The sequence below is a fragment of the Pinus tabuliformis genome, chromosome X, assembly GCF_031772625.1.
Source record: "Pinus tabuliformis cultivar Carrire ecotype Pingquan chromosome X, CPIR1, whole genome shotgun sequence".
Classification (NCBI taxonomy): Eukaryota; Viridiplantae; Streptophyta; class Pinopsida; order Pinales; family Pinaceae; genus Pinus; species Pinus tabuliformis.
The window spans coordinates 901,147,378-901,162,751 of record NC_142308.1 but is presented as its reverse complement, the minus strand read 5'-3'; the positions used below and the strand labels follow the sequence as shown (position 1 = coordinate 901,162,751).

The 15,374-nt window shown below is 35.0% G+C and overlaps 1 pseudogene; it reads right to left on the bottom strand.

Annotated features, from left to right (window-relative positions):
* Positions 1-3,928: 3,928 nt before the first annotated feature.
* On the bottom strand, positions 3,929-4,474 carry LOC149142595 (putative vacuolar protein sorting-associated protein 24 homolog 2 pseudogene; annotated as a pseudogene).
* Positions 4,475-15,374: the final 10,900 nt, after the last annotated feature.

The following is a 15,374-nucleotide window of genomic DNA, read 5'->3' as shown; positions in this document are numbered from 1 at the left end:
CCTATCATTTAATTGTCAACCCAGGGGTTTCGTAAAATTTGTGAAACATGCATGCACTGTATATTCTAGAAATTAACTTCCAATTTAGATCAATATAACTACGAAACCAAATAACGACAAACCAAATTCACCTATTCTAATTCAATGATCAGTTCAAAAGAAATCATACTACAATTATAGTACAACATGTGGAATTGAAATCTTAATGTTTCACACTTGGAGGAATTGAATTCCTAATCTACAACACTTTCAGGAATTGAAATCTTAATCTACCACACTTGCAGAAATGAAATTGCATGAAATTAAATATACTCTAAGGGGTCATGTGTGCATTATCAAGTCAGGATCCTATGAAATGAATAATCAAAACCACATGATATGAAATGAAAGCAAAGACAATCATTCTTAACCTCTAGATATGAAAGAAAATAAAAAAAATCACTCTTAACCTCTCACACAGGAAAAGAGATGAAAGAAATAAATATTAATCTATGAAAAACAATAAACCTCACACACTACAAGTGGTCAATCCAAAAGTATGAGAGATGGCAAGTTGAGAGGCTCCCAATGCAAGCATTACTAGAAACAGGTGAACATTAGTCATGAGTATGGTGCTAAATCTAAATTCCATTCATGAATAATCTTAACTTGGACACTTGAGTATCTCCAAATTTTCGCATACCTTTGAAAGGAGAAGGATCTCCTATTTATACAAGAACATAAGAAGCTACCTCATTAATTGAGGTCCATTATTCTTTCCTAGATCCCTAGAAAATATCACAGAGTTACAACTCAAATAGGTAATGATGAGACACATAACCTCTTTGACCTTTATCCTAATCTTCTTCCACATCTTGAAGGAAATTCGAATTTAAGCATTCGAGGCCACATGAGGATGCCTTGGAAGCTTCCAAATGACCTACACATGTCATGAAACTCAAGCCACTTTTAAATATTAGCAAGTATATATCTTTTTTCTAAGTTTTAACCATTTAATTCACTTATAATACTAGAAATCATTAACTTTTGGAAAACAAAAATGGAACCCATATAATTATAAAAATGGAAGCTAATGAAAGGTTATATGGTCATGGAGTTGTGACATGTGAGTGAAATGGTGGTGAGCAAGGTGAAATTGGGTGATATTTTGACTACATTTTGGAGACTCTACATACCCCCCAACTGACGTTATTGCATTTCCTTATGCAATCTATTGCATTTCTTGGTAATGATTTTCTTTTGAATTAGCTTGGCTTATATCAATTGTCCTTAAACTTTGCATTTGGCAATTTCATTTATTTTTGCAAAGTATTCCTTGTCATACATTGAATTGCAACATGTTTGGTTGGTTCTTGTGTGAAATCCAATCTTAATTGGTATTGGTTCTTGTGTTTTAATACATTGTTTCTTTTTGTCCCAGCAATATTCATTGAACATATTTAAGAATACATCTTTAAATCAACCATACAATATGCTCATCATTTAGGCATTTATTTTCAAATCACATAACTTTTGAACCATAATGAAATCATAATGATTAGGACAACGATCTTAGGATGAAATGAATTGATATGGTGAGTGATCATAAATGGATGTCCCTTACCCCCCAACTAAAGGTGTTTACGGTTTTTTTCAAATGAGAAAGGAAATATGGTGAAGTATTTTTCAAAAAATTATAATTTTAGTATTCAAGGAATTGTATGATTAAAAGCTAGAAAAGAACATACCTTTACTTACTTAGGAAGTGGAAAAACTATGCATATGCAGAGATGTTGTAGCTACTGCTTGATCATGGATCGAAATGTAGAATTTCATTTACTTCTTGTTTGCATAATTGCTAGATGAGGTGGTGAAAGTGGATTCTCTATTTCTGCTGCTAAATCTGTCGTATGTGCTGCAAAATGCTAAAATTCTATAGTCTTTACACTGCTACAAAACCCGATGGTACAATTCTAGTCATGCAAATAAATGTGTTGTTGTCGAGCATGAAGAGAAGTCATTAGATTATTGGCAATTGAAGAATGTCGTTAACCAATGTGAGGAAAGCTCACCATTACTGTCAATGAGTGACAAGGTACCTATGTACATATTGCAAAGTGTGAATAGATGCGCGGATGTCAAGCCACTTGTAAGATCTAATGATCAAGGGACATTAATGTATTCCCATGATTGTCAGCGAGAGAAATTGTCATTGATGCATACAAGCCTCAAGGTACTAATAAGGACTCTAGCCCTGAATCTAGATAATGTGTTGATGTCGATAGGCCAAGACTTGTTAGAAGGGAGGCATTAATGAATCCCCCATCATCTAACATGAGTATGGAATAATGTTTTTGGAAGGACTATGGATGGAAATTTTCATCAAGCAAGATTTATTTAATGGAAAGGAAAACGACAAGAGGGTAAACAAGTGAATGAAAGGAAAAAGGAAAAACCAGCACGTAAGTGAGCTGAATGTCTCTATGAATGGAAATTATGGAAAATGTAAATGGAAAATGTAAATAGAGAATGTGAAGGAAACATGCGACTCTTTGCAAGGAAAATGGTGATGCTGATACTTTAATGAAAATGCTTGAATAGCTTGTGAGTTTGGAGAGGAAAAATGATGGCATTTATGAATGATAGAAATGGATTCAATTGGTTCATGTTGATTGAAATTGGTCGTAGAAAACCAATAGTGCACAAATTGGCCTCCTCCAATTCTTCGACTGTCCTAGAACCTAAAAACAAACATGGCACTAATATAGCAATAAAATGTAAGTGTGTTCAAAGAGAAGTGATCAATTTCTCTAGGTACATATGAAAGATTTGTTTAATTGACAAGTTCATGACAAGTTTTCATTTCAAATGATTAGTCCAATTTCACAATTGCGATAATAAATCCAATTTCTAAAAGAAAACAATTTCCTCAATCTATGATTGAATCATATAATTTCATAAAGAAAAAAATTATTATTTGTGAATGCTTGATGATTCCTAGAAAACAATATTCGATAAAAAAATTCATCAATTGATCTTGTAGATAAAGCACCTTCATAGTTCTTCTTCTTGCCTACATCAATCTTGAAAACATAACATTAGATAAAACCAATAATAATTTTTTGAGCATGATTTTTTGATTAGAATGAATTGTTGACAAATATATCATTGAGTTAAATAAAAAGCTACATAAATGTTTCTCAGCTACAGAATTGTTGTTCAATTGCAGAATTGTGCAGCTTCTGTAGCTAAAGTCCTGTAAACCTTCTTTGGTTGAAAAATGGCAGAGAAATTTCTAGTTGTTGATGCCATAGCCTTGTTTGCTTTTCTTCTCTCGTGTTTTATGATTCTTTCTTTTGTTTCTTGCTTCGATGGGTGTGTTTGAGTGAATCACCACAACACTCTTCTCTCAAATTACTCCGGTCATTAACTAAATTTTGACATCAAAATTTTTTATGGCAATTTTTTCATGGCAATTTAAAAAAAAAAAAAAAAAAAAAAAAAAAAACTAATGAAATATTTACAAAATTAAAAGGTGGAATATAAAAGCAAAACATTAAACATACTAATCACAAAACATAACATATATAAAACAAAAGTACAAACATTATTAAAAAACACTTCTTAAAAAAAATGAAAATAAAAACAAACATTATACAAAACATATATATATACGCTTTAAAAAAAACATAACAAATACAAAATCATATGTACAAACCTATAAATAATGAGATAACATTATATACATAAAACATTAGAAAATAAAAATAAAAATACACTAAAACATATAATGTTAAAACTAACAACATAACAAAAGTAACCAATCATTATCCATAAATGTTAGAAACAAAAACACATATATAACAACACATAACATAACAATAAAAAACACATATAACATTTTATTTTAAAAAGCACTACATAATAAAAATATATAACAAAAAAAAAACTAATTAAAACGAAATTTTCCATGTAAAAGAAAATGTTTTCTATGTGATATTATAGCCGTGAAGAATGGCAGTGCAACATGTTTTTCCTTGTGAGAAGGTTAATTAATCTTTTGTATTTTGGTGGCTGCAGGTAGCTGTGACGCTGTCTCCCCAACAATTTTAGTTAATATTTTTTCGACTTCCTCTTCAGTTTCTTCTTCAATATCCTCAAAGTCAAGTGCAAAATCCAGGAAATCATTCACCACCTCCTCAATGACTCCTGCATTGGTCATCCCTTTGGTGAATTCTTGCATTATGGCAGCCACTTCTAGAGCCCTCATGAGCCCATTCATGAGCTTCATCACCTCAGTACTTTTTGACAAGTTTCCAACAACCCGAGCAGTTGCAACACCTTCTCCAAGGTGCATAGATATTAAATTTAGCTATGCCTTGTTCTCATAAAGGCATTGAACAAATCGCCTCGATCTTACAATTTCCTTTTCCAAATTCTTTGCCGACATCATGTCATTTTACTTTGTTGAATCCTTCACTTCTTTCTGTACTCTTTTTTTTCATGCTGAAGGAAACCTTATTCTGCAGCTTTACACTTTGTTTTCTAATTTGGTGATCAAGGATTTTATTCAACTCTTCTAGCACACAGGCTTGTTGAGATGTTATGTCGAGACTCTCCACCTAACATGCACCGTATGATCTCCATGGCGGATCTACCTCCCGTAGATCAGGGAAACCAGATCTTCTCCTTCTATCATGGTCGTAACTGTTTGTGCATTAAATTATAAATTTGTTTTCCTCACTCAATATCACAAATAAGGCTCCAAAGAACCTTGAAAATATTTTAAACGGTTAAGAATTTGAGAAAATTTCTCCTTCGTAATATAACTAACCCCATTCTGAGAGAAACCCAGGTTTTATTTTTTTGAATTTCGTTTTCATTTGGCCAGAAAACATGTTTTACAATGACGTATCCAAAACCGCTATACATTTCTGGCAAATGCTTAGGTCAAAAAAAATACTTGTTGGATTTTTCATGTCCACTACTAAGCATGGATGAGGATGAGTGAGATTATTTTCACAAAAATTTAGCAATCAAATATTTCCATGATTTCTTGATACCACACAATCTTCTCTATTATAGTGATTATTGCAGAGAATCGTGGCTCCATCTTTCACTTCTAAAACAAGAATAATATGATTTAATTTTTAGCTCAATGATCCATCATCATTATCATTTGTAGCACAGTGGAATTGAGTTGATTTTACGAGCAGGCTCCACGGGCTGTGGCATGCATTGCACCTTTTTCTTATTATACCACAAACGATCCAGTGGGCTCAGAGTTTGAATGAATTTTTGTTTTGTAGGGTTTTTATATTGAATTTTTTATTTGCAGGTTTGTTTTGAGGTCGATTTCCAAGAATTCATATCCATGCTTATCCTATTGTGTTTGGTGGTGACAACCGCCTTCTCAGAAACCAAATACACTAAGTATAAACACACACTGAATTGACGAATCATGCTTAGCACCAACTGCAAGAACTTCCATAAGCTCTTTCATGCCAGATCTTGTTGTTCACCATATTTTTCATGCTAATACCACTTTCAATAATTGTCAATGATTTTTTTTATATATATATATATATATATATATATATATATATTATTTGTTTAAATATATATTTAAAATTTGTTTAAATAAACAAATCTAAAAAATAAATTATATGTTCTATTTTTTTTTTAATATATACATATATGAATTTAAAAAGAAACACTTCATTTATTTTTATTTTATTATATATATGTGTTTCAAATTATTAAAATACAAGAAAATAAATATAATCTAAAAATTTAAAATTCTAAAAAAAATGCAATCAAGCTTTATTTTATTTTTCCTAATTTATCTACTTGATTTTTTTTTCAATTTCAAAGTATATGAATGTTTCCAATGGAGCCATGTGTGTAACAAAATGATAGATATACTCATATGCAGGTTTCAAATATATTCTTTGATATGTACCAGTGTATGAGAGACCAACTGGCTTGATTTCAATAATGTCAGAAGATGCTGAAGAATGGAATTCTGAGAGCCGATAATTGTCTTAAACCAAGATTCAATGTAATCTTGTCTTCCATGGTTTTATGATATCATGCCATGTGAGTCTTCAGAGATTTGATCTTCATTCATAGAATCAGGTGATAGACCTGAATATTTTTCCTATTAGAATTTTTGTTATTCAATGGCGATTGGTGCTTTATTTTGCAGTACCTCAACAATATGAGTGGATTGAGGTGTTTTATTGTTGGGGATTCCAAATGGTTGTGCAGGTAGTGTAGTGGTAATGGATCTTTGTGGTACTTGTGTGGACGATAATGGTTGAATTTAGGTCAATGAGTGTGAAATGGATGTTGTGGTGGAGCTGGATAATATGAATAACATTGAGCTTTACATTGAGTATAGTGAGGAAAAGATTGAGGATACAATGGATTTCTTCTGTAAGGCCCTTTCCAACCTTGTTTCCAAGATTGGTTTTGAGATTTGGATTGAGATGGCCAAGGTTGCCAAGGCAAAGGTGTTTTCCAATGACTCTGAGATTGTTGTGAATAACCCTGAAATTATGCACAAGGATATTGCATCATACGAGGTTGATGAGGTTGCCATGATCATTTTGGAGCCCCATAAAAAGATTGTTCCAACATTTGATTTGCTCCTTGGTAAACTGCCTTTAACCCTGGTAATGATGCACAATCTTTAGTAGTATGTGATCCTGCACAAATTTCATACATTTTAATGTTATCAAGTGGAAATTCATGCAAAGCATGTTTCTTTTTGCATTTAGGCAAAAACATAAATGAAGCAACATTCTCAAATATCTTATTGTTTTCAATTCTTACCATATCAATTAGTTCTTTTAAATTACCAAAAATATCTAGCAAACTTTTAAGTTCAATTTGACTTACCAATAGTGATGTCGACTTACCTACTCTTTCCATAATAGGATCTTGAGGGAATCTTGCATACTTTGCTTTTCCTCTTGATATGTTCTTACAAAATTCAAAAATCTCTTGAAATGACAATTGATAAACATCTCCTTTTCCCACCAGGTTAAAAAGATCAATCCATTCATCCTTTATAGTATTTATTAGGAGAATTTTTAATATGTTTGATCCTAAATTATGCATTTTAGATCTTTTTATATTATAAGTAAATCTCTCCACTAGGTCTTCTATATTTTCATCATTTTTTTTATTCATCTTAAAGACTTCATTTCTAAGGTCATGGTGTTTGTAATGATTTTCATATTTTTCCAAAAATACTATTTTTATGTCATCCCATGTCCTTATAGAATTTGTTCTTAAAGTCATGAACCATCTAAGAGATTTATCCTTCAATGTTGTTGGAAACAAATTCAATTTTTGAATGTGTAATGAGTAGCCATAAGATCTACAAATGATTTCGAATTCAAAAATAAAAGTTTTTGGGTCTTCTGATCTCATACCTCTGAAGTTAGTAAGTATGGATGGAGGGATCTTCTTCGTTTGAACATTGACATCATTTTCTTGAATGGGAAATCCAAATGGATCTTCCTCATTGTCATAATCTCCATCCACTTCTTTATCCTCTTGTGTCATCTCTTCTAACTGCAAAAATAAGAATTCATGATGTGGATGTGTGGCTCTTACTGGACCATGTGATATAGTAGGGTTGGTAGGTGATTGTAGGTTTTTCAATTATATTTTTTTTATAAAAATTATATTTAGGTAAATTATTTATGCATCTACATGTTTTAATCATGCATATAGAAAAAAAACTGGAAAAAAAAATGAACTCTAGACTGAAAGCTAGTTCATATGCACATTTCCTCGACAATGATGCCAAAATGCTGAGGCAAATTAATTACCTATCATTTAATTGTCAACCCAGGGGTTTGATAAAACTTGTGAAGAATGCATGCACTGTATATGCTAGAAATTAACTTCCAATTTAGATCAATCTAGCTACGAAACCAAATAACGACAAACCAAATTCACATATTCTAATTCAACAATCAATTCAAAAGAAATTATAGTACAATTATAGTAAAGGGAGTAGAATCGAAATCTTAATCTTTCACACTTGTAGGAATTGAAGTCTTAATCTACCGCACTTGTAGGAATTGAAACCTTAATCTACCACACTTATAGAAATGAAATTGCATGAAATGAAATCTACTCTGAGGGATCATGTGTGCATTATCAAATCAGGATCCTATGAAATGAATAATCAAAACCACATGATATGAGATGAAAGCAAAAATAATCATTCTTAACCTCTAGACATGAAAGCAAATAAAAACAATCACTCTTAACCTCTCACACAAGAAAATATATGAAATAACTAAATCTTAATCTATGAAATAAATAAATCTTAATCTACGAAAAACAATAAATCTCACACATTATAAGTGGCCAATCACACTTGAGTATCTCCAAATTTTCACATGCCTTTTAAATGACAAGGCTCTCCGATTTATACAAGAACATAAGAAGCTACCTCATTAATGGAGGTTTGTTATTGTCTCCCTAGATCCCTAGAAAATATCATAGAGTTACAAATCAAACAGGTAATGATGAGACACATATCCTCTTTGACCTTTATCAAAATATTCTTCCATACCTTGAAGGGAATTCGAATTTGAGAATTGGAGGCCACATAAGGGTGTCTTTGAAGCTTCTAAATGACCAAAACATGTCATGAAACTCAAGCCACTTTTAAATATTAGCAAGTATATGTCTTTTTTTTTCTATTTTTTAACCATTTAATGCACTTATAATATTAGAAATCATTAAATTTTGGAAAACACAAATGGAACCAATATAATTATAAAAATGGAGGCTATGGAAAGGTTATATGGTCATGGAGTTGTGACATGTGAGTGAAATGGTGGTGATAAAGGTGAAAGTGGATGATATTTTGAATACATTTTGGTGACTCTACACTTACTCTTGATACACCCAGTTCCTACAGAGGGGTCTTCGATGAGGGTAAGAGGATCATTCTTCTTGCTTTTTTTTCTTGTTTCTTTCTCCTATTTTCAACATGTTATCCCCACACAAAGTGTTGAAGACAAACTCATATTCCTATGCCCCTATATTTATTTTCATGTTCAATGATTGGGTTTATACCTTTGCAAGCATATTCTGAGAGGAATAACTTAGTTTCTCATATCTTAAACTTGATACTTTTGGCCCAAAATTTCCATAGTTGTAGCATTCAATATGGCTTAGGAATGGGGCAAAGGAGTTATGAATTATAAAAAAAATATCACTATTTCTTCTCGTACTATTATCATACCCCTTATTGGGAATCCTAAGGATTGTTGGGTTGCTACTACCCAACACATTTTTATTTCTTTCTTTCCATGTACAATCTATGGATTTATGTCCATGATTGTCGCAAGAGAATCAATAACCACGAAAAGGGTTTTGATAAGTGGAAATAACTTTTACTTGGGAGATTTGTCCTAGAGAGGGAAGGACCTTAATTGGTTCTTCATTTTGTATTTGTGGCCATCTGAATTGTTGCCTTGAGTTATTATTTGCTATTGTTTCCTCTTCTAGCTATTACTATCTTTTCCTTTATTTTGCAACTTCTCTTGTTGTCCAACAATTTATTTTCCTTTATTGTTGTTGGAACCTTGAATTTCCTTTTCTTGGCTAGGCTTTTTTTTTACCTTTCTTTTTTGGGACTCAATTCTTCTTTGAATTCTAACCTAGTCTTAATGAGAGGGGAAATCTATCTACTTAATATATCATCCAATATCTTGGAGCCCATTTTTATCTTTTGATATTGATACAATTGATCATTTTCATTTTATAAATCATGTCTCAATGAGTCTACTTTAGTTTGTAGTCTCTCATAGAAGTATTCTTTCTCATTTATCTAAATGGTCAATATTTCATTTAATCTACCAACCTCTCCTTGTTGATATTCAAATAAAAAATTTATTTTCTCAACTTACCATTTTGAAGCCGATATTATTGTAGTTGATTTTGTTTTTTGTTTTCCTCTACAAGCTTGTTGATATGTTTTAGTTAATAGATGAACTTATTTCTGAATTAGATCTTCTAATATAAATATATTCCTTCTCTATCATAGGTACTAACAGAGACCCAACCAATATGTATTTCACTTTTAGCCTTTTCTTCATCACTACCCAAGTTATTCTCATTTTCTCCTATGGATGTACACTCATCAGTTCTCTCTTCTTGAGAGATACATTCATGTACTATTGCTAGAAGTGTAGGTATCTATTCACTATGACTACATGCATTTCTATAATTTTCTTTAGACAATGTATGTTAACATCTAAAATATAAGTGACCTATTTCTTTACATTCATCACAGAACAATAGCTTATCTTCCATGTAGTCTTACCTCTTATCCAAGTCTTCTTCTTACCCTTTGGATTGGATATCAACAACTTGAACATTTGGAGCAAGATCTTTAGAATTTAGAGCATCTTTCTTTGGGGATGTCTTCTTCCTCCTTCTCCTTCTTTTGTTGTCTCCAACAACAATATTTAAAGGGTCTCGTTCACCTATTGAGCATAAATGTTCTTCATCCTTCTCTTAAACATCATGTCTATGTCCTCCATATATATGCTGGAGAATCTCTGACATTTCTTTAGCAGACTTTCAATGGCTCACTTTAATGGAGTGTGAATCTGGTGAACACTTCAAGATAATCCTTCTTGCTTCACTAGAGTTATCATCCTGCATTCCATTCTGATGTAGGAGCATCCATCTCACAGTGACGAGGCAGAAAGGACTCCAACCAGGTTGACAGGCGAGGAACTGAACTGTTAAAATGCTATTGGGAATAATTTTTCTTTTACTTTATTTTACAAGTCAACAACAGTTAGATGTCTTTACTTTTCCAGTTTAGGATTACTGTAGTTTCATTGTTGATTAAAAGGTAGTTTATGTAATTAGGAGAAATAACTCTTAACTGTCCTACAAGTCTTGTAATGTCAAAATGATTATAGTTACCGATAGAAACAGAAGTTATGTAACTGTCTTTGTAACAGAAAAAGACAAACTGTAAGCCTTAACTGAAGACAGAGGCTATAAAGCCAAAAATACAGGTACTGGAAAGGGGGGTCAGTTCAGAAGAGAACAAGCTGAGTAAATTTACTAATAGAATTGTCAAGCATTCAAAACCAGAAAAGTACTGTCCATCAAAATTACTTTCTAAATTATTTGTTGATCTCTCATTCCTATGTTTTTCATCATTTAACAGACCTTTGTATTATTATAAACTAAGCACACTGTCATGGCTATTGTACAAGTACGAACTACGGTTAAATTTTAGACAAGCAGAGAGAATCTTAAATAAATTGCAGGCCACAAGACAAGCAGTCACGCTTACATACAAGCGCACAACAATACAATTACGGATGAGTGAATACGTTCAACCCACAGCCACTAAATGAAAGACAAGCAAACAAATTGAATGCCCAGAAACGTAACCGAAAGACAAGCGAAGACATCACAAGTATCAATCACCATAATTTTCTTTCATTAAAAACGAATTTCATTTACATTGTCCAGAATAGCAATTCATAGCTAGAATCAGTAGGGTCGAGTTCCCTCACATATACAGAGACCAACATAGTCATAGCGAGGGAAAATTCAACCAGAAATTACAATTATACCGGTCAAGCATAAAACCCTAGGTTAGGGTTTGAAACAGATTTGTAACCGGGTTACGTTGAAGCCACATTTCCACACATAGGACTCAACTCTGAACGACAACGGCAAACAGAGGACCACACAGTGACCAGACAACCAACTATTGGACGGGCCGTCCTTCGAACAGTGACCCATATTCAGCAGAACAAAACAGGTTGCAAGCCTACTAGAAGATACGCAACCAAATGTCGTTGAACACAGGGGCTTGCACCGTCCAGGTCGCCTGAGAGGACCTTCAAGAACCAGGCGTGAATGAGTTCGAGCCACAGAAAAGCTCAAAGGGACGAAACCCTCTAAAATCAACATAAAGACTGATAATAAAAAAAAGAAAAAAGAAAACCCTTACCCAGAGAACGCGAGAGGAGAGGCCATATTTTTGAAGCAGAGTACGCCATAGAGCAACTGAAGAGAAGAGGAACAATTTGGGGTTAGACCCAGAATGAGGAGCAAGTAAAAAAATTGAAGCATGGAGAAACATTTTACCTGTATCAAAAACTGAAGTCGCTTCCCGGATATTCCTGTGCTTGCAGCCACAGACAAGGCAGCGTTACCAAAAGGCAAAGGTACCATAGCACAGCGCACCCATCATTTTTTCCATACGCAGAGCTCGCAAACCCTCGGAGCCAACATAACGATAAACAAAGAAGAGTCGAGAAGGCGCGTGAAGATTAGGGTTGTATAGTTTACCAAGGCAGGGTATTGTCACATTTACATTTGCATTCAATGCACAGCTACCACAACTACAGAGCCGCGGGAGAGACAACAGCTCACCGCCACGTCAACAAACCAAATATCATATAAAGCGCAAAAGCTTTGCCAAGTGGGCTGGGTTCCATTAGAGTGGTATCAGAGCTGTTTAAGTTGAAGAGATTTGGGAGAAATGGATATAGGTAGATGAGGACGAGGCAGAGGTGCCCGTAGAATGGCAGATGAGGCGTTGAGAGAAGAACTCAGAGTTCTTACTGCCCGATTGGAAGCAGTAGAGGCAGGCAGGAGGAGAGATCCAGAGTTAGGTGATGTGAGTGAAGAAGAAGTGGAAGTAGTGGCAGATGGGGCTGAAGGTGATTCACCAGAAGTGAAGTTATTGAAGTCTGTATTATTGTCAAATAGCAAACCAAAACCAGAATTACCAACCTACGATGGCAGTTTATCGATTGATGTTGTATTAGATTGGATTAGCGAGATGGACAAGTACTTTGAATGCGAGGAAATTAGTGAAGACCGTAGGGTCAAATTTGCAGCAACAAAGCTGAAAGGACACGCAACCCTGTGGTGGGACAGTGTCCAGAATGAGAGGAAGAGATTGAACAAACCTCCGATAAAGACTTGGACGAGGATGGTAGCTAAATTGAAGGGCAGATTTCTGCCAAGAGATTACCAAATTGCGTTACATAGGCAGGTTCAGAATTTGAGACAGAGGGGTCTGACGGTGAAAGAGTATACGGAGGAATTTTATCGAGTAAATTTGCGAGCAGAATACACAGAGGATAGAACAGAAAGGATAACCAGATATGTAAATGGGCTGAGGATGGAGATTTTGGATGAAATAAGTATTTTGTCTCCCAACAATACGGAGGAGGCATACCAGAGCGCGGTCAAAGCAGAGGAAAAACTTAACCGAAGGCAGAATGCCCGGAGAGGACGGGGGTCTAACAAAGGAAGAGGCCAGTCCTATGGCAGGGGCCGAACTGCCAGCAACAGTGAGGAAGCCAGCAGTTCGAGAACTTCGGGAACAACAGAAAAAGGAGATGGAACGAGAGGTGGCAGATCATTTTAGCGCGGCAGGGGAAATGGCCGTGGAAGGGGAGCTAGTTACCAGTGCTACAGATGCCACAAGTGGGGGCACCGCTCTTTTGAGTGCCCAGAAATAGATTTAACTGGACAACGAGGTGCATATGTGGCGCAACCAGAGGAAGCAGCAGCACCCCCTTAAGAGGCAGAAAATGCCCCAGAAACAGGAGAAGCTTTAGTGCTGCGTAAGGTGTTGTTGAAGCCAATTGATGAGAGTATTGAGCAGATGCAACGAAAGCTCTGTTCAGGACAATTTGTAAATCGCAAGTTAAGTGTTGTAAAATGATAATTGACAGCGGAAGTACTGACAATTTGGTGTCAGTCGAGATGGTGGAGAAGTTAGGACTGAAGCGTCTGAAACACCCCAGTCCATATCGAGTTTCATGGCTACAGAAGGGACACCAGTTGTTGGTGGATGAGTAGAGTGAAGTGGAATTTCAGATAGGATTTTATAAGGACAAAATTATTTGCGACATTATGCCAATGGACGTATGCCACATCTTCTTGGGCAGACCTTGGCAATATGACAGAAAAGTGACACATGATGGGGTGTTGAACTATTATAAGTTTGAGAAAGATGGGGTTAGGCATACCCTTGTGCCTATCAGGGAAGAGAAAGAGGCAGCTAAAGTAAATGAACCTAAGGCATTGCTTATGAGCGAAAAACAATTTTTAAAGCAGGTTGAAAACAGCGAGATGAATTATGCTGTAGTCAGAAAGACAAGGACAGTTTTGTTGCACACAGAAATCACAGATTTGCCTATAGAAATACAACAGATGTTGGAAGAGTTTACAGATATAGTAGTGGACGACTTGCCGGATAAGTTACCTCCCAAGCAGAGCATTAGTCACCATATTGATTTCATATCAGGAGCCAGCTTACCAAATAAGGCAGCTTATCGAATGAGCCCCAAGGATAATGAAGAAATCAAAAAACAGGTGCAGGAGCTATTGGACAAAGGATTGATCAGGGAGAGTTTGAGCCCATGTGCTGTACCAACAGTTCTCGCCCCCAAAAAGGGAGGAGAATGGCGGATGTGCACTAATTCCAGGGCCATCAATAAAATCACCATACGGTACAGTTTTTCGTTACCGCGTATGGATGATATGATGGACTGTATGAGTGGGGCAGCTTACTTTTCTAAGATAGATTTAAAGAGCGGATATCACTAGATTTGGATCCGTGAGGGAGACGAGTGGAAGATAGCTTTTAAAACCAATGAGGGATTATATGAATGGTTGGTCATGTCGTTCGGGTTGAGCAATGCGCCCAGCGCCTTCATGAGACTCATGAATGAGATGCTAAAGGAATATATTGGGAAGTTTGTAATTGTTTATTTGGACGACATACTTATTTTTAGTAAGACACGAGAAGAACACTTTCGGCATGTGCGTAAAGTGTTGGAGAAGCTACAGCAGAACAAGTTATTTATCAATTTGAAGAAATGTACGTTTTTGCAGAAAGAGTTAATTTATCTCGGATTTGTGATAGCGGAGAACGAATTAAAGATGGATCCGGAGAAAGTGACAGCAATCATAAATTGGGAAGAATTTGTTTGAGGTACGTAGTTTCCATGGATTAGCGAGTTTTTACAGGAAGTTTATTAAAAATTTCAGCGAAATTTGTGCTCCTATGTTGGAGACCATCAAAAAGGCCAGCCAACCTTTTCGATGGACAGAATAAGCAGAAAAGAGCTTTCAGCTATTGAAAAAGAAAATAACAGAAAGACCGATTCTCAGGCTACTAGATTTTCAAAAATTATTTCAGGTACGTTGTGATGCTAGTGGAACAGCAATCGGGGCTGTACTCAGTCAGGAGGATAGACCGGTGGCATTTCTTAGTGAAAATCTGAATGAGAGTAGGCAGAAGTACTCCTCGTATGACAAGGAATTCTACGCAGTGGTACAGGCGCTAAGGCATTCGAGGC